The sequence below is a fragment of the Mesocricetus auratus genome, unplaced genomic scaffold (assembly GCF_017639785.1).
Source record: "Mesocricetus auratus isolate SY011 unplaced genomic scaffold, BCM_Maur_2.0 Super-Scaffold_100014, whole genome shotgun sequence".
NCBI lineage: Eukaryota > Metazoa > Chordata > Mammalia > Rodentia > Cricetidae > Mesocricetus > Mesocricetus auratus.
In genome coordinates, this window is record NW_024429197.1 from 51,453,086 (window position 1) to 51,474,001 (window position 20,916).

Consider the following 20,916-nt stretch of genomic DNA (forward strand, 5'->3'; position numbering starts at 1 on the left):
TAGGCAGAGCTCAGGGAATCCTGCGGAAGAGGGGGAGGAAGGATCATAGGAGCCAGAGGGGTCAAGGACACTACAAGAACACATCCCACAGAATCAACTAACCAGGCCTCCTGGGGCTCACAAAGACTGGAGCGACAGTAAGGGAGCCTGCATGGGCCTGACCTAGGCCCTCTGCATATATGTCGTGGTCCTGTAGCTGGGTCTTCCCGTGGGACACCTAACAGTGGGAGCAGGGCCTGTCTCTGGCTCTTTTGGTGGCACTCGGGACCCCTTCCCTCCTACTGTGCTGCCTCATCCAGGCTTAGCATGAGGGATGTACCTAGTCGTATTGCAACTTGGCATGCCATGTTTGCTTGATATCCCTGGGAGTCCTGCCTTCTTCTGAAGGGAAGCAGAGGAGCAGTGGATCCGGTGGGTGGGGGCAAGAGAAGGGAGGGGAAATGGTGGTGGGGATAAGTGATAGAGAGGGAAGAACACATTGGAGGGAGGGAGGCAGCGTGAGGGAGGGACTGTGAAAAGAAGCCTGCTCATTTAAAAGACTTAAAGTCTTTGGTTAGCTCATAGCCAGACAGTAAATTATAATATTCTAATTAGTTGAGAATTACACATGAAATAGTAAAGGCTTTTGCTGAAAATTTAGTACTAGAATTTCCAGTAAACAACAATAACCACAGAAAAAATTTTTTAAAAACTATTAGATATGCCCAGGCATATCACAAAACTATTGGGGTGTGTGCATACAGCTCTGTCAGCCTCCCATAGCAATGACCCAGGCACTGTGGCTGACTCAGGTCGGGAAAACTTGGGAACATTTACTTGGCTGTCTCTGTTTCTTCCTAGAGGTTCACCCAAACATGCTACCCATTGCCATTGTAATTACAGTGGTCCTTGGGGGAGGAAAAATTACTGCTGACCACAAGGAAAATGATGAAAATGATATTCATTCCCCTTGACCTGGCATGGCCTTGAGAAGATCCTCCAGGCGGAGGGAGAAACCTATCTGTCCCCAGCATCCTCAAAATCCCTCCTCCATCTCTGGGTCATTGCTGAAACTTCATTCTGGTATCTTGTCTCTGTAGCTCAACAAGTTCCAACCAAGAGGCTGCACCCATTTGCAAATCAGAGGCACCTGGAAGCTTGTAAACTATTCCTGTAAATCCTTGCGGGGCCCATTTCCCCGGCTCAGGTGAGAGCTACAGACTGCCTCTGTTCAGGGAAAAGGTCAGAACAAGTGTTGGTTATTAAGAAAAAGGTTAATCTTGTCAGCCAAGGGTCCTTATTACCATGGGAATTACAGCTGGCTCTAGGATGCGGGTCCCTTGATAGTGCACAGAGTCCTATGTTACATGCTTTCAGCCAGCCACAAATGTGCCGGCCGGCCAGGTAGGGCTCAGGCCTAGAGTGAGGGTTCGCGGGCCCAGAGTGCAGAAGAGAATAACTCCCATCCCTGTTCCCCAAGTCTGCACAGTCTACAGAAGCAAACGGGTGTCAAATACAGGTCTTGAGCTACAGTGAGCAGCCAGACGGCCTGAGCGCAGAATCCCAGCTCTGCCACTTACACGGTGAGTGTTCGGAACATCTCTGTGCCTCACTTTCCCTGTGTAGAACCTCTAACTGTTGGACTTCATCAAATCAGCTGGTGTTTCTTGAAAGCCTCCTAGAATGCTTCCGGGTGTGGACTGCCTAGGAACAATTGTTATAAACAGAAACCCCTGTACCATTGGCTCTCACAGGAAGGTCTCACTTTATCGTGGGGGGGGGCAGAGAATGTTCCAGAGAAGGATGGCCTCTGGGATGCACTGGAAAAATGAGAGATCTGAGAAAAGGAGGTATTTATTCCTAGCAATAGTTGGGGAAAGGTATTATTCCAGGGAACACAGCTCAGTGGGGTGAGGAGGGGAGACTTCTGGGAAAGAGAGAGAGAGGCAAAGAAAGGGTGGGCAGAAAGGCATCAGACAGGGAAACAGTCTGGATGCTCTCCTGTCACCCAAAGTTCTCCCAGCAGGGGACATGGCGAAAAGAAATGACTAGGGTTGACTTCAAAATAACTTAGGGGTACCAGAAGAGCAGTCTTCTGTTGACTGAGCATTGCTGAGGAGGGTGATGATTGCTCAGGAGTTCACTGTGGTATACTGTCTGTGTTGGACAGAAACTTTCCATTATACACAAATATCTTTAGAAGAATAGCCCAGAGAAAACCATCCATCTTTTTTCTATGTGTATGGGGGGAACATGTGTGTGGGTGCCCACGGGGACCCGAATGAGCATTGGATGCCCTGAGCTAGAGTTACAGGTAGTTAGTTATGAGTCACCCAACATGGTAAGAACTAACCTCTGGTGTCCTGCAAAAGCAGCGAGCTCTCTGAAGCCCTGAGCTCTCTCAGCCCTCGTCACGCTTCTTTGTACTTGAGCTTGGAAAGAGAGGATTTTCATAGGAGAGGAGGAGGCAGGAGACACCTGGGGAGAGAAGTCACAGATGCCGAGCACAGAGAGAGAGAGAGAGACAGAGACAGAGACAGAGACAGAGACAGAGAGACAGAGTCAGAGAGAGAGAGACAGACAGAGACAGAAACAGAGACAGACAGAGAGAGAGAGAGACACAGAGAGAGAGAGACAGAGACAGAGAGAGAGACAGACAGAGACAGAGACAGACAGAGAGAGAGACAGACAGACAGACAGAGACAGAGACAGACAGAGAGACAGAGACAGAGACAGAGACAGACAGAGAGAGACAGACAGAGACAGAGAGAGAGAGAGACAGAGACAGAGAGAGACAGAGAGAGAGAGAGAGAGAGAGAGAGAGAGAGAGAGAGAGAGAGAGAGAGAGAGAGAGAGAGAGAGAGAGAGAGAGAGAGAGAGAGACATCCCTGGCAGCAGCCAGCGACCTTCCACACTGCCGGTTCCTGCTCCCCTGTCTGAGCCTGGTGACTGACTCTGGTTTCATAAGCAGTTCTTCACGATAAGGTAGTCAGTGTCCTTTCTGTCACCCAGGATTGGACGATAACTTTGAAGGAACATTGCTAACTGATTTCTCCCCACCAAGAAGGTGCAAGTGATCACATGACTTCCGGCGGGAGCCTGCTTGGCGTCCTGAGTGAGGAGGGGTTTTTCTAGGGTTTTAAGTGGTCTGTGTGGGATCTTGGTTTTAGCATATGTCATATCCCCTTGAGAAAGGGTTCACCCCAGGACCCCAGTCACGGGCAAGTGTAGAGTCACCCACAGGAGCGTCCCAAATAAGTCAGACCCTGCGACCACTGAGAGAGAAGCCCAGCCCCTGTGAAGCCCGGGAAGGAGGCAGGGCGATGTGTCCAGAGTCCCTGATGGAAAGTTTGAGAATAAGAAGTGGAATGTAATTGCACACCATGTAAGAACCACTGTCCCTGGGAAGACCGCTCAGTCTGGACCAAGAAACATCTCCTCAGCAGAGCCATGACTTCTGCAAGCGCACAGCCCCGTGGCCAAGCCTGAGGGTGTTTCGGGAGAGTAATAGGGAGAGAGGACAGTTCGTTCTAAAGCAACATTAAACCAAAAGATTCGGGAAGGACGGTTGTTGAGCCGCCCAGCCGAGCCATCTCCCTGCTCTGAACTTCTGTCTCCCTCTCGCACTTTACCTGGCTTTGCCTGTTGCCATGGGAGCAGGGAGACTATAATCCGCTCCAACGACTGCTTTGACATCTGTCATAGTTTAGCAGGAACTAGACTGACTGACTCAGGTTCTTTCTGGGAAGAGGCATTCAGGGACAAGAACACACGGAGGAGACATGTGAGCAAAGTCTGAGGAGTGGGCAGCTGGCATGGGCCTCCCAGACAGCGAGCCCCCGCAGGGGCAGAGCCGTGCCAGAGGCCGCCTGTGTAGACAGTAGGAGGACCTCCAGCCAATCCTGCTGCTGTTTCCCGGGCCACCTCCTGTCCATCAGTTGCTGGGACAACAGAGTCACTTCGAAAATATCTCTCCTCTGTGTGACTGCCAAATGCAGGGCAAGGTGAGGCGAGGGAACAGAGAGATAGCAGGCTGCCTGCCTACCCACGCAGTTAAATTACCAAAAAGTTCTTGGTGATGCTGCCCTCTACTGGCATGACAGTATATTAGGAAGCTGGTCCCCAAGGCCAGCAGCTTCCAGGAGAGGATGCGCCAGACCGCAGACTTTCTTTCCAGGTAATAACAGAGAACAGAAACAGAGGACAGCCAGCTGTCATCAGAATATAACCAGAAAAATCAGAGATAAAGTCATTAGCGATAAGTATGATTTCATGTGGGTTCTCAAGGGGTCTAACAAAAAACGGCAGGGCTGTCCTGCCTGGGGGCTTTGGAAATGTGTGCAAACTGGCTGAGGAGTTGGCTCAGAGGGTGAAGGTGTTTGCTGTCGAGTCTGAGGTCCTGAGTTTGATCCCTCAGGGTCCCACAGGGTGGGAAGACAGAACTGACTCCTACAAGTTGTCCTCTGACTTTTACATCCATGTAGTGGCAACATGCTCCACACACATACACGTATGTACACAAGATAAATCACACACACACACACACACACACACACACACACACACACACACACACACACACACACGGAAAACTTTTTGAAGTAGCTATGTGGCTCTGAGACAGGCCAATGAACTAAGTGACCTGCACAAAAATGAAGCCTGGTGTCCTGAGTACTAGGCGATCCCAATGAAAAACACCCACAAGGCCTTTCTTGGTGGGGAGAAATCAGTTAGCAACGTCCCTTCAAAGTTATCGTCCAATCCTGGGTGACAGAAAGGACACTGACTACCTTAGCTTGAAGAACTGCTTATGAAACTAGAGTCAGTCACCAGGCTCAGACAGGGGAGCAGGAACGGGCAGTGTGGGAGGTCGCTGGCTGCTGCCAGGGATGTCTCTCTCTCTCTCTCTCCCTCTCTCCCTCTCTCCCTCTCTCTCTCTCTCTCTCTCTCTCTCTCTCTCTCTCTCTCTCTCTCTCTCTCTCATGTGTGTGCTCGGCATCTGTGACTTCTCTCCCCAGGTGTCTCCTGCCTCCTCCTCTCCAATGAAAATCCTCTCCTTCCAAGCTCAAGTACAAAGAAGCGTGACGTGGGCCTAGAGATGCCGGCTCAGGGCTTCAGAGAGCTCGCTGCTTTTGCAGGACACCAGAGGTTAGTTCTTACCATGTTGGGTGACTCAAAACTACCTGTAACTCTAGCTCAGGGGATCCATGCCCCACCATGTCACCTTTTCTCATATGTCCACCATCCCACTACACCTGTTTGAGAGAAGGAAGGTGATATATAACATGCATGCGTGAGCTGTTCACGTGGACTGCCATTCCCAAGGACAGGCTTTAGCTGGGGTAAGCCCCCTACATGGCTGATTCACTAACCGTGGACAGATCATTACAGAGAGTCAAACTATCCTGGGCTATTTTTAGGCTCCTAAAGACGTTTTTTGCTCACCTCTTCGTATGACCTAACGTCCAGTGACCTCTAGGAAAACCTTTTTAGAATATGTAAACAGATCTACAGCTTCCACCAAAAGCTAAGAACGTCAGCAGAGAGCTGAGATTTTTTTCCAGTTTGCTGTAACCCTCCAGCATGATATTTGGAAAAAAACTGAATTTCTAACTTTCTTTGTTGTTACTATTAATTTTTTTTCCTGAAGTGATTACCACACTGGAATATGGTGTTTGAAGTAACAAATCTGTGTGTTCTTGCATCATGGTCACTCATATTAGCTCCAAAATAAACTCTCTTGTTCCTTCTAAGGTGAGAACTATTCTTACATCAACACTACTAAGAGCCAACACATACAAAAGATAAAAATACCTACTCGGTACTTCGGGGAGTCCGTATTCATCTACCCAGCAATCATCCCCCTGAAACCAAGCTGCCCCGTGTAAGTAACCAACAGTGATAGTGACACACCAGGCTCTGGACCATCTCACCTCATCCTCACACTGCTCTGGGAGGCAGACAAATCACTCACTAGGGCAGTCAAGTGACATTTGTCGTCATTTAGCTATCTAGAAGGGAAATGAGATTTGGATCAAGTTCCATTGGACTCAGAAGACCAAGTTCTCACAAATCCCGCCAAGCCACCGTCAGTAATATCTAAAGGAACTTTCCACAATGGTGGAAATAGCCCCTTATCTGTTGCTCCTAGGCACACGGGGGTTCTTGGACCCTCAAAATGGTGCAGAAGATGCAGTTGGGGACTAAGCCTTCCTTTGTGTTAACTAATTTAAATTTAAACAACCACATGGGGTTAGTAGCTATTCTGTGACCCAGTGGAGGGTGACATAGTTTTGTATAAAAAACACCCTAAGAGTGGAACTTTAACACCCTCGAAGGAGAAGCCAACCGCACACACAAGAGCTACCAGCACATCAGACCATTTACCGATTGTTTCTTGATCTGTCTCATTTCTCCTGAGGCTAAAGGAACAGAATCAAACAGAACCACCACAGACTTGACAGATAACAATGAGCTTACCAGGGATAACAGCCATCCAGCTTCACCACTTCTACAGATGAGGACAGAGGACAGCAGTGTCGTCTGGTCAGTGTAACTGACACTTGTCACTCAGCCTCTGGTGCCCACTTAATGGGAAATCCGGGGTGTGTGCGTGTGAGATCTCAGAACAAGGGAAAGAGCTCCAATTAAAGGGACAATGGAACACAGCACGCTCTTATCAGGAGACAAGTCCCCTTGTGCATTCTGCTTCATGTTTGCCTTTTAATTGCCTCTAACTCAGAGCCAGAGATGTGGGCAGCAGACCCAGGCCTCACCACAGGCCCAGAAATGACAGAGCAGGGCAGCAATGGACTCCGACAGAACCAGCAAATTCATCGAAGCTAGATGGGGGAGCCACATCAGAGTGCTCTACAAAGCCAGCAGGACGCTGCCAGAGAAGGTAATGAATATGAGAGTGGGAACGATGGCAAGCCTCACCAAAGAGAAGAGAGAGGGATCCCGAAAGGTGGGTATTGGAGCCCACGCTAAATAAACAACATGAGAGATAGAAGAGCGCCAGAGGGAAGAGCGACTAAAACAACTAACGTGTCACAAATGGGCTGGGAGATGGCTCAGTGGTTAGGACACATTCTCCTCTTGCAGAAGACATCAGCAGACCCTGAGAAGACGAAACTGCTCCAAGTCATTACGCTGTGGGTCCAGCTTTCTAATGCCCATATCCACATCAGTCATTCAGTAGGTAGGAGTGAGGCCTGAGACTCTGAATTTCTGACAAGGGAATGTCAGCGGATCACACTGACTGACCAGGCCTTTGCTCTCTCTGCTAGACATAAGCTAGTGCAGTTGGTTGAGGGGCTGAACCAGATGCTTCATATACGTAAGTTTGGCTTCCACGAGTAGAATTTCTCCAAGCAGAACTCACAACCATAGCTGGTGATCTTGGGTCATTGTCACACTCACACACCCACTCATACATTTGAGAACACACACACACACACACACACACACACACTGCTGCAGCTTGAATTCTGATTGCTCCCTTACAGCTCGTGTGCTGAAGACCTAGTTCCCAGCGCAGCACTGTTCCGAGGTGGAGTTTCGGATGGGCCAGATCAGGAGGTCTCTGACTTTACTGGGGAACTGGGCACTGGTAGTCTTATAATTGATGGCATTACAGGAGGGTAGCAGAAATGTCAGCAGGTGGCAATTGTAAGAAATAGGCCACTGGGGACTGGGCTTGGAAGAATATATCTTCCATTCGTCCCCCTTTTTTCTCTCTGTCCCCATCCCTCTCCCCCATCTCTGGCCACCGTGAGTGAGCGGTTTTGCATCACAATGATCCGTCTGCCTCACTGCAGTCCGGAAGCAATAGGACCAAATGTCCATGCACTGATCCCTCTGAGCCAAAACAAACCGTTTCCTCGGGTACTTCGTCACAGCAGTGGAAAACTGACGCAAAACACGTAGACAACGGGAAAGGGGAGATTCCCATGCTCTCCAGCATCTGGCACGGCACACAGGGTAGGGCAGCCCTGAGCCCTGACGCCGTGCTCACCCCACACCTTGAGTCTTAATCACTGCACGTGCATTTGATAATTGCTTTCTCACTGTTTCTGTGTCTCTGCAACCCCTCCCAAGTCACCGTGCTGCTTAGGCTGGCTTCAAACTCACAGTGATCCCCCTGCTTCAGAAGTGCTGGGGTTCCAGGCAGAAGCCAACAGAACAGCTAGAATTGCTTCCAGACAAAGTAAGTCACTCAGAAACAAGATTGCAAACATGTCTCCTCTCTCACGCTGACTGTGTGCCCCAAAGTGGCTGCCCACACGGACTGCATGAGGACTCTGAAACCGAGTTTGGCTCTGAAAGAATGATTATAGTAGATTAATGTCCACAGTGGTGAACAGGTGGAGGAAGTGACATCATGGCCAGCAGGGGGCAGCCTGGGCAAGCAGGAAGGTCTCACAAGCTGGCTTCTGTGGCCTCCGATCCCAGAGCAAGAGGCCAGATAATTCCTAAATACAGTTCAGAGTGCATGCAGCATGAAGTCCTCCACCACACACGCACACGCACGCGCACACGCGCACACACACACACACACACACACACACACACACGCATACCAGAGGAAGCCCTTGGCACTGTTTCATCCTGCCTATAGGCTGTTTCCTGAAGAATCAGGTCCCAGGTCCCCTGCCTCCAGGGCAGTGTCAGAAAGGTACACTAAGTCAAAAGAGAGCACCAACCCCGATGCCCCACAGCAATGAATGAATAAAAACGTGGTATAGGTATACCGTGGAATAGTACATGGCCAGGAAAAAGAATGGAATCATATCATTCGCCATGACATGGATGCAACTGGAGAGCATTATGTTGCGTGAGATGAGGCAAACACAGGAAGTACCACATGCTCTCAAACATGTATAAAAATGAAAAGTAGAGCCTGAGACAAGGAAGGGAGGGGGAACAGAAGGAAATTGAGAGGGACTTGTAGGGACAGGAAGGTAGCTGGGGTAAGTGGAAACAGGAGAGAGGCCGGGTAGGAGGGCAGATGGGCGTGTTCAGAAACACCCGAATGGACCCCACTCATCTGGCAGTTCATGACACACGCACACACAGAGGACCTTGGCTGGACTGAGTGCCGAGCCCCTAGTTTTCAGGGGAAAGTCGCACTAGGAAGGAAAGCATTGAAAGATGTGGGTCGGAGTCACGTCTCCCCGACTTTAGAAAAGACACCACCTCACCGCCTTTCCCTTTAAAAGCGAAGGGATTTGGCCGCTTTTGGTGCTTTCATCCCATGCATCGTAAGAAGATGGCTTCTGTTTCCAGCTGAAGAGAGAGACACGCGGGCGGTCTTTCCCCCGAGGTGAAGAAACGGCCTATGGAAGGACTTGTTACAGCTCGCCGCATTGGAGGTGTCTGTCTGTCCATGACCACTTGCTGCCATCATTGCGGGCCTGTGCTGTGGGGCGGGAAGAAGTGTGGGACGTGACGGAGAACGCCTAGCAGAGATGCTGAGAAGCAGGAAAACCAGAGAAGGCGGCTGAGGACAGGATGGGCTTCTGGACGTCACCCCTCCAGAAACCTGCTTCCTCCCACCTCCTCCAAGCCCTTGCAGCTAGGAAGCCAACAGATGAAGCCATCAGTGACATTAGTGCCCTCCTGACCAGTCGCCTCTAAACAAAGCCTTCAATTCACACACTTGCTTAGGGGACTGTGTTGTTTGCTTTCTGTTGTTGGGTTACAAACACTGACCAACAAGACCATGCTGGGAAAACACACGGAAACAGCTGACCTGAGCAAGGGGGAGCTCACGGACCCCAGTTTGACAGCTGGAGAGCCAACATAGGACCAAACCAGGCCTGAAAGTGGGTGTCAGTTAGGAGGCCTGGGCAGTCTATCGGGCTCTGGCAGTGGAATCAGTATTTATTCCTAGTGCACGAAAGGACTTTGGGAGACCATTCCCGATAGAGGAATACTTTCTCAGTAGATACACAGGGGAGGGGGTAGGCCTTAGCCCAAATGATGTGACAGACTTTGATGATCCCCCATGGAAGGCCTCACCCTCTCTGGGGAGTGGATGGGGGGGTGTGTGATGGGGGGTTGGTGGGGAGCATGGGAGGATGAGAGGGAGAGGGAACTGGGATTAACATGTAAAATAATATTGTTCTAATTTAAATAAAAATCTATATATAAAAAAATACTGACCAAAAGTAACTTGAAAAAGGAAAGTGTTTATTTCAATTTAGGGGGATACAAGGCGGGAAACCAGGAAAGGGGCTCCAAACAGGAAGCATCAGGCAGGCCCCTAAACAGACCATGGATGCTTCGAGCATCCCAGGCTCAAATTCAGCTGGCTTTCTATTACTATCCAGGACCACCCGTCCAGGTACGGGACCACCCACAGTGGGCTGGGTCCTCCCACATCAGTCACGAATCAAGAAAGGACTCCACGAACTTGTCCGTGGGCCAATCTGATGAAGGCAATTCTCAACTGAGGTTCCCTCTTCCCAGGTCTCTAGTTTGTATCAAGTTGACAAAAGTCAACCATCCCAGAGGTATCTCACATCCACACCCTAAGAGCCTGTATTAGCAAACTGCAGGTACAACTGGAAACTATTACAGTATAGATATGTTATCATGAAATGCCTGGAGAAACGACCAACAGCTTCGTGGTACTGATAGTCCATGCATCGCTCCTATTCTTATAGATTAGAATATTAAATGCACAGTGTCATCATTGTAGAAGAGGCTTTATTACTAGATTTACTAGAGTTCCATGATGTAAAGTGTCAGATGTTATTGAGTTAGAGACAGAAGGATGGAGAGAAGGAGAGAAAATGAGGGGGAAGGAGGGAGGAGGAGGAGAAGGAGGGAGGGAGGGAAGAAGACGACGAAGGGAGGGAACATGGAAAGGTACTTCTTAATACCTGACGCAGTTCTGTGTCTTTTTTACCAGCCATGAGCTCCAAGCATCAAGAAACTGAAGCATTTGTGATCACCATCACTGTTGCCCTACTTATTTAGAATACCTTAGCGATGCGTTTCAGCAGGCAATCAGCTGGCCATGACAACGCCTGCCTGTAATCCTAGGGGAAAAGATGGTTGCCAGTTAAGGTTAGCATGTGTTACCGTAGAGTGAAAAATTGCCTAAAAATACATCAACTTTTTTGAGATAGGGTGAAAAGGGTGATCACCCCTCCCCCGGAAACTGGGATGACCTTCTACGTGCTTGACCATAGGCTGCCTACAATGGCATCTTGTTATACCCTGTCAGTGCAGAATCCAGGAAAGCTGTTTCCACTTCTCTTAGAGTAAGCTGACTACACATAAATGAGCCAGGATAGCCCCCTAGAGAGGAGAGGATGTGGGTCACAACTGGCCACAGGTCCCAACGAGGCTCAGTCAAGACCAGAAAAGAGACACAGCCCGAATACCGACCCAGACCACTGCTCACTAAAGAGTTTCCTTTTTAAGCCACCAGCTTTCAGGTATATGTTGTGCAGAAAGAGCTAACACAGGCAGAGGTCATATTTTACTTATCCTTATATCTCAATACTCAGGCAAGGTACATGGTACAGTATGAGACTTGGTAAATAAATATTGAATAAGTAAATCTGAAAATGAGCCCATTCACATAACTGCCCAACGGTTTGCCTTTAAGTTAGTGCCATTCAATGTATGTGGCTGTGGGTTTGAAAGAAGATGGCCCTCAAAGGGAGCAGCACCATTAGGAGGTGTGGCTTTGTTGGAGGAAGTGCGTCACTGTGGGGGCGGACTTTGAGGCCCTACTGCTTTGGATAGGCCAAAAGTTTGCTCCCTGTGAGGGAACACGGTGTTCCATGGATCCTGGAACAACAGAAACAGATATGCAAGAGAAATGGGAAGAAGCCTGCCTGGGCCTGAGCACTTTTCATCAGAGTGAGGCGTGCAGAGCAGACCACTGAGCCACCCTCTCCTGCAGGACGCTGCCTTGAGGAACCATCATTTGCAACCTGCAAGGCACTCAAGGAGTCCTAAGAGCCACTGTGGTTCATGTGTTACAGAGGAACAGGCAACGCCCATCAATGCTGAGCATCCATCTGGTCTTCAAGTCCCGACTCGGGAACTCCATCTTGTGAGGCTTTCCAGATGAGAAGAAATGTGAGAGAGGCTAACAAAGGAGAGCATGCAAGGGCGGGCACAGAGACCAGGGAGGGCTGGGGTGACGCCACGGCGTACCAGGCGCCTGAAGCTTACCGGCAATGGTGCTTGCAAGCGGTTGGCGTGAAGAATGAGAAGGCCAGATTGCCCCCCCACCCACACCTCTGTGTGTGTGTGTGTGTGTGTGTGTGTGTGTGTGTGTGTGTGTGTGTTGTGTACTCACACACGTGCACCTATGTGTGTTTGTGTAGGTACGCATGCACGTGGGCCGAAGGACAACCAGCCTGGGGTGGTGTTCCTCAGAACCCATTCCCACCTTGGGTTTGGGAAGGATTTTTATGATTTTTTTTGAGACAGTGTCTCTCATTGGCCTGGATCTCAGTAAGTGGGCTAGCCTAGCTGGCAGTGAGCCCTCGGGATCTGTCTGTCTCCCCTCTGGGATTAACAAGTTGATGCTACCACACTGGTTTTTCACATGGATTCTGGGCATAAGCTCAGATCCTCGTGTGGCATGGGGTTCTAGTCGCATTTCTATGGCTCTAATGAAACACTCTGACCAAAGCAGTTTAGAGGAAGAAAGGGCTTATTTCATCTAAAGTTTAATCCATCATTGTGGAAAGTCAGGGCAGGGACTCAAAGTAGGAACTTGTAGGCAGATGTGTTGGTATTCCGCACAGCACTATCTGTGACCCAGGGACTCACTCACAGCCAAGGAATAAGAGCAGAAACCGCAGAGTAGTGATGCTTGCTTGTACCAGGCTTTGTCTCTGGGGCCACCAGCCAACTCCCAAATCATGATACACAAACTTATTAGTTTTGGATGCTCTGCCTAGCTTAGGCACATTATTGATAGTCTAGCTCTTTTAACTTAAACTAGCCTGTTTCTCTTCATCTACCTTTTGACTCCGGGCTTTCTACCTTTTCTTACTTTCTTGCTCTCTCTGGCTGGCTGACCGACGGATCCCTGGCTTCTGGCCATGGGTGTCTCCTTCATCCTCTCTTCCTCCTCCTTCTCTCATTCCTTCTCCCCTGACCCCTCGACTAGATTTCTCCTCCTATTTATTCTCTGTCCACCAGCCCTAACTAACCATTCTCTGCCTAGCTATTGGCCATTCCGCTCTATACTAGACCAATCAGGTACCTTAGGCAGGCAAAGTAAAAAAAAAAATGCAATGCATCTTTTCATAATTAAACACACATCCTTACATTGTTAAAACAACTGCAGCATAAACAAAAGTAACACACCTTTACACAATTAAAGCCATATTCTGCAGCATAAACAAATGTAACACATCTTTGCCCTGTTAAAAATCACATTCCACAACACTTGCTGGCTCACTCCAGCTTGTACTCTGCTAGTTTTCTTATATAGCTCTAAACCACTTGCCCAGGGAATGGTGCCACCCACGGTGGACTGAACCTTCCTACATCAACAATCAAGATAGTTCCAATTCCCGTAAGTCAATTTGATCTGGCCAAGCTCTCTATTGAGATTCTCAGGTGACTCTAGGTTGTGTCAAGTTGACAGCTAACGCTAACTGGGACACATGTCAAGTACTTTAATAACTGAGCTGTATCTCTCCGGTCTTCAAATTCCCTCTTGAAAGTAGTAAGAACCTTTTATTCTGAATTGGAAAAGGACACTTTGGCACAGAGCCTGGCACATGGGGAAGGCTCACATACAGTTGGATGAATACATTCAAAAGGAAATAAATTGGGCTCTTTTGTGTTTGTTTGGTTTTTCGAGACAGGGTTTCTCTGTATTGTTTTGGAGCCTGTCCTGGAACTCACTCTGTAGACTAGACTGGCCTTGAACTCACAGAGATCCACCTGCCTCTGCCTCCCAAGTGCTGGGATTGAAGGCGTGCGCCACCAACGCCCGGCCCTAAATTGGGCTCTTAATAGTCTAATAATGGTGGGAGATTCTTGATCAACTTTCAGCTATATTCCTAAAAGCAGCTGTTGCACACTAAATGATTATTAGAAGTACTGTCTCACTGTCTCATATCAGGCTGAATGAACACTGTAAACATAGGAAAATTAAAAATTGAAGGCTGGCTCCCACATCCAGAAATTGTAATTTAGTCTGGGTGCTTCCTGGCACGGCAATTTCTAAAAAGAACTCCTCCAGTCATTTAAATGAACAGACAGTCAAGTTTAAGACCCACTGCTCAAACTGTTTACTCCCAGGGCATCCACATGAGGCTGCACTATAACCCCAGCTGTGCAGAAACAGAGACTCTCCACGGAGAGAATGCCTTGCCCGGAACCACATAGTTTACTAAGCAGCAAATTTAGGACGCAAAGCTGGAGTGGATGCTAGACATACAAGAACGTTTCTGGCAACCCCCTGCCTCTCCTGGCTCCTGTTCTCCAAGATCCTCCAATACTTACAACAAAAATAACTCTTCTAGATTAATTTTGGAACCTGGGGTGACCTGTATCCCTGTGAAAGACAAAGCCTTCGGAATACTTACACATGCAGGGAGAGTGTATGAGTCAAGCTCCCTTGGAGCAGCAGAGTTAGGCGGGTTTAACACACACCGTGTGTGTAGACCCTGACAGCTGAGCTGCTGTGGTCCAGACAAAGGCAGAGATGCCAGGATTCGGCTGAAGAAGGGTAGAAGAGTGGATGCTGAGGAGCCTTTCCCGTCCCGTCAATACAAGCAGCGTGCTGCTCTTTTGGTAATTCTTTGTTTCCTTCCAAAGGACAAAGCACATTTTACACTCAGACACATCTGTCTGCAGCTGCAGTGGTGGCTTCAGAAGCACAGGGAGGGGACAGGAAAGATAGGGGTTATTTTCATGATCCCCCCTCAAATGTGTTGAGCTAATAAAGCCAGGAACTAGACAGCTAAATGGCAGTGATGTGTCGCTGCAGGTGAGCATAGGAATAGATTCTGTGTCCAGTCACCACCATGCTCTCATTGTCCCAAGGACAGCAGAATGGGGGAAGGGAAGCACCTGAGACCTAACTGTGCCCAATAACCCTCCCTGCAGATTAATCCTATACTCGTGGATTCTCTGTTTGGCTTTAAGTAACACAATACAACTTCATCAAGAATCAGAAAGAAAAAACTCATTAAAGACAGGAAAAATAAAATAAGTTAGCACAAGAGACCCTGTTTCACAAGACCCAAAAGAGTTTCAGGAAGGACCGGGAAGGTTGTCAAGGCTGTCTACCATGTCGGACACAGACTCTCCCTACACCCATCTGTAGACTGAGGGACATGGCTACTATAAGGCAGGCACAAACACTTCCCTCAGTTCCAGATTCCTGGGACAAGGGGCTGGCAGGCTCCACTTGAGTCATCGTAATTCTTGGCCTCTTTAGCTGGAGTCAGGGAGATGTGTGGTGAACCGGATACCAACAATTATAAAAGAGAAGAGTCACTTTAAACTACAGGTAACAACACCTGTGAGCAGGTGACAAAACAATGTCTTGCCTACACCCCTCCATGTGTGCCTCTCCATCCCTCCATATCGCACAGCTGTCACAGACGAGGAACCTCCCCATCAACCACCACCCCAGAAGTCATTCTGTCCACTTTGTCAGAGGCAGCTGGGCATGGACCAGAGACATAACTCCATGCTGCAGTCGGCAGCTATCTGAAGTCTCTACTCAGGTGACTCTTGGACCCTTAACTTCATCACAGGAAAAAAATCTTTAGGACTATGTGGTAGCTTGCATGAGAATGGCCCCCATAGGTTCATGTATTTGATGGTTTTGTTCCCAGGTGATGGACTGTTTGGGAAGGATCGGAAGGTGTGGCCTTATTGGAGGAAGTGTATCACTGAGGTTAGGCTTTGAGGTTTGAAAAACCCATTCCAGGCCCAGTCCCCCTGTCTGCCTCCTGCCTTAGGAACAGGATATAAGAGCTCAGCTCCTGGTCCAGCACCGTTCCTGCCTGCCTGCTGCCGTACTTCCTGCTGTGATGATCGTGGACTAACCCTCTGAAACTGTAAGCAAGGCCCCAATTAAATGTTTTTCGGGTAAGTTGCCATGGTCGTGGTCTCTCCACAGGAATAGAACAATGACTTAAGCCAGACAAGTTTGCATGGAGCAGAGTTGGGGTATATTAGAAAGAGTTAAGCATAAGTATCAGGGAAAGAGAGAGGTGCTTACAAAAAGAATAGTATATACCCAAGGGTAGGGTGGGCTGCTCAGAGATACTTGTGCTCAAGAGAGTAGCCATATGTCCAATTGGCAGCTTCTGAGGTCACATTGTTCAAGGGGGTTTTAAGGGTACACCTCCATCTCCTTTTTGTATTTGTGGTGGGTGTGTGTGTGTGTGTGTGTGTGTGTGTGTGTGTGTGTGTGTGTGTGTGTGATTATGCCTACAGAGGCCAGCAGAGAGTCTCAGATCCCCTGGAACTGGAGTTACAGGCAGTTGTGAGACGCTTGAGAAATGAACTCATGTCCTCTGCAAGGGCCGTCTCTCCAGCCTCCCATTTTGTGATAAAGATTATAGCATAGCTCCAGAGGTTCCTTGGAACAAATTGAAGTCTGATTGGATAAAAGCATGGGTCATAGGGGTTGCGCAAGGAATACAAGGCACGTCTTTTATTGTAAATGTGGGGTTTTGTAAGATTCCTAGAAAACTGCAGGTTTGCAGTTGGGAAAAAAGAGAAAGGCTAGACTTGAAGGTTATATATACTTAGGCCTTAAGAACAGCTCTTCACCATTTTAACATTCTTATTTGAAATATCTCTATAGAAAAGGAGTAGTGTCTCTATGTAGACAGCCTTCACAAAAATTTCTGTTAACTATTCTGGAATTCTGGACAGTTCACTGTCAGAGACTTTAACCACTCTGGGGCAAGGCACTCCTTTCCTTTCCCATGTCCTCCTCTCCGTTTTCTGTGTCTTTCTGTCCTGCCTGCAAGTCCAGGGTAAGCCGTGAGCGGTGCCCAGTCTGGCAGTCCGAGCAGACTTCTGCAGCCACACAAGAACTGGCGGACGCAGGCAGAGCCCTGGGACACTGGAGATGCTCTAGCCTCTTCCTATGAGGTTCCAAAGAGAAAGAATCCAGAGAAGGGAACCTAGGTGTTAGTGAAACATGCCCTGGAGCAGGTGGCAGGATGCTGGTCCTTGCTGGCATGGGCACCTGATGGGAAATACTAGAAGAGGTTGGTTTCCCCCATCCTTGCTAGGGAGGGAGAAAACAGGTTTTCCTCTCATGAACTACAAACAGAGAAACTCTTAAAACATGGGCTTCGGGACAACACTTGGACACCATCCTTGAAAACACCTCCACAGATATTCAGGAGGTCTTGTAAACACCCCCCCCCCGGGTGAGCTCAAGACCGCTGCCACAATTTCTTAGTCAAATCTGAAGCAAGCTTTATTAAATACTGGTAAAGATGATGAACACTAGCCAGGTCCATACCAAGGATTCCCAGAGAATGGCCGCAAATTACGTTAGTCAGGCGCTTGTAAAGGAAAGCTTCCTACCTTCCTCCAATGGGGGCAAGCATACATCCAGATACTTCCTACCTATGTGCTTCCCCGCCTACCTGTGATCAAGTGCATCCTGTACAGTTGGAGCAACCAAACTTGTTTACAAATGTGAGAACCCATGGCTTGCTATCTTAAACGAACAACAGCTTCCCAGAATTCCTGGAAGTTGTGTGTCCATGCACAGGTGGGGCTTACAGGTCTATCTGTCCCTGAGCAAGTGGAGCTCACAGGTTAGAGGCATTTTTGATAGATAGATAGATAGATAGATAGATAGATAGATAGATAGATAGATAGATATCTTTAGCACCGTAGTTTAAACTTAAAACACCACTTTAGCCCTTTGTTGATGGCTCCTTCTGGTCACGTCCAAGCTGTTCTTAGAATGCTCCATAAGCTGAGGAACTCAGCAAACTCAGCTGGATCAACAAAAATTCGGTATCCAGGGATGCAAGTATCGTCTTTTAAACCATTATCTCTGCTGTATATCTGCAGGGGAAGAGGAGACGGCTACCTGCAGAATGACAGGTCAACCGGTGCTCCTCCTGCATGAGACAGTCAGTGTTCTAGGACTAGGACTTGGCAGCTCCAGAATTGCAGGTGTCATCTGCAGAGCCAGAGCTCTGTGGGGTTTGTCCATTTGCTTTTGAATGAGTTTCCAGCTAGAGTTGGTGCCCCAGGTCTGGGATTCCACTTCTGAGACCCACTAAAGATGAAGGTAGCAGCTCTCTTGTTTAAATGCATGCCATTAGCAGTTTGCAGGTTAACAAGACTAAGGGGTGGACCTAACATCTCTCCACCCTGGCTTTTCATTGCCCAAGTCATAGATCGGTTGAAAAAGAATAATTGTGATGCTGCACAAAGGAGCACACAAAAATAAAGTAATTCAGTAAGGCTATCTCCTTCTGCAAAATGGTGTGGGCAGCAGAACCCAGGCTAGCGTGCACATGTGACTACGATGGCATTATTCCTGATGTAGGCGGTGACTTCATTTCAACCCATCAGCGGGAGCTCAACTTCTCAATCAGGCACGACTGGATAATCTGCACAAAGGGGAAAGGGAGGTTCAGAATATGTGGGCTTTTGTCCGGCTACCTTGATAGAAAAAAGCAAAAACATTTTTCATGGATGCATGATGCAGGATGTCATTCTGTGTATATCTTGTCTTACTGGACATTGTTGAATAAAGCACTGTTGGCCAATAGGGAAGCAAGATAGGTGGGACTAGGAGTTGAGGATTCTGGGAAAGAGAAGCACGGTCGGGCACAATGTAGGACAGGGGAGAGGCAACATGCCCGGACCCTTCCTCCAGTAAGCAAAGACCACATGGAAATACTCAGATTAGCAATTATGGGTAAATACTTAAGTCAGAGCTAGCCAGTAAGAAACAAGAAGGCCAACAGTTTCATAATTAATACAGCGTCTTGTGTATTATTTGGGGACTACAACATGGCAGAGCCCAGGCGACTGGTGGGGAAAAACCAAAGCTGCTGGCAAGGAAAAGGCTTCTCTCTACACCTAAGCCTCCACAAATAACACCACTAACTAGGGACCCAGCATTCAAACGCCAGAGCCTATGGGGCACCTTCTCATTCAAACCACCACAAGGCCCCTTAGAAAAACAAACACACAAGGATATGGGTAAGCCTTTCACTCAGTGACTAGAAGATCCAGTTGGCTTCTGAAGAATCCAGCCTCAACAGCAGTCAGGAAAATGTAGACAAAGTCCACAAAGAAACGATACTGCCTGTCAGCTGCAGAGGCCTCGGTCACCGTGAGACCTGCTTTGCAAGGCCTGGGAAACAGGTCCTATGAAGAATTGCTGACCACGGAAATTAGCACAGGGCCCTGTGTGGAGCTATAGCCCAAAGCCTTGGCTGCAAAGGTGGGATTGTCTCCCTGGGTTAACCTCATAGACTGAGCACTTAGCATAACTTAGCTCACAGCTATCTCTACAACGTGGCATTCCTTGGCTTCCGTCTCACCTTTTCCATAAACTAGCATTGCTACAGGCAGAACTGTGAGGAAACCAAGAATTTTTCTCTCTGGCTCAAACTGTAAATGAATCAATCTATTTTCTTTCACCAATTCCTGTCTCTGTAGAGGAGTGAGTAACAGAACTGTTAACCCAATTACAACATCACTTTTTTGTTGTTTTTTGAAACAGGATTTCTCTATGTAGCCCTGGCTGACCTGGAACTCACTCTGTAGACCAGGCTGACTTCGAACTCAGAGATCCACCTACTTCTGCCTCTGAGGGCTGAGATTAAAGGTGTGCACCACCACAGCACAGCAAAAAAAAAATTTTGGTGGGGGGGGTTCAATAACATCGCTTTTTCATAAAAAATTAGTATTTGTAGGTCTTATCTTCTAACTATATGTCTCAAGTAAATAATGTTGGAAAAGGGAACTGTTTCCAGTGTCAAACAAACAATAAAGTGAAAAGTAACTCAGCAAGGCAGTTTAGTTTCTCATCAGGAAACACAAGGATCCAAACTGGATAAGCAAGGACACAGAGTGGGGTGTTCACAGTCACACAGAGTAGGGTGTTCACAGTCACACAGAGTAGGGTGTTCACAGTCACACAGAGTAGGGTGTTCACAGTCACAGAGTGGGGTGTTCACAGTCACAGAGTGGGGTATTCACAGTCACACAGAGCAGGGTGTTCAGGGTCACACAGAGCAGGGTGTTCACAGTCACACAGAGCAGGGTATTCACAATCACAAAGAATGGGGTGTTCATGGTTGCTCGATTTTTATCCTAATGCAGATGGTTGCTGTGTCTCCCCCATGGTGGGAGCTTGACCTCCCAATCTGACACAACTGCTAATCCATAATCGGTGGGAACAGGGGGGATGTGACAGAGTCAAGTCTCTGGAACTTCTGGCATCCAGGGTTGGAGACGCATGCACAAGGATTTCACAAAACTGGGAGGTTTATGGAGTTCTGACCCTTGGTAGGCCAGCCATTGTTGATGAAAAAGACAGCTTCTCACAAACAACCTAGAAAATATCTTGTCCCTTTGTGCCTGCCAGGAGACATCTAAGACTGCTCTGAGTGGCACTGCTCATGGTAACAAAAGCTGCACTATCTGGTGACACTGAGAAGCAGAGACACTGCTGTATTTACTGTGGGATAATTTGTCACTGGTGAGGCTGGGTGAACTGTGATTACACACATCAATAAGACGAAGCCCAACGGGGGGGGGGGATGGGAGGGTGTAAGTCATAAGTGGAATAGTGTGTGATACCGTTTACACAAGCTCAAAGGCAGGGGAAACCTCCACCTGCTCAAGGATAACTTGTGGGGAAGGGGAGAAGAGATGGAGGGAGAGCACGGGCTTTGCTGAGACAGAGAAGTCCTGATGCTAAACCTCAGA

At 48.3% G+C, this 20,916-nt stretch overlaps 1 long non-coding RNA gene across 1 annotated transcript; it reads left to right on the plus strand.

Annotated features, from left to right (window-relative positions):
• The first annotated feature begins 1,266 nt into the window (after positions 1 to 1,266).
• On the plus strand, positions 1,267 to 9,745 carry LOC110341678. Its single transcript, XR_002383646.2, has 3 exons — positions 1,267 to 1,562; positions 4,998 to 5,127; positions 5,734 to 9,745. It is a non-coding gene; the product is annotated as an uncharacterized LOC110341678 (long non-coding RNA).
• Positions 9,746 to 20,916: the final 11,171 nt, after the last annotated feature.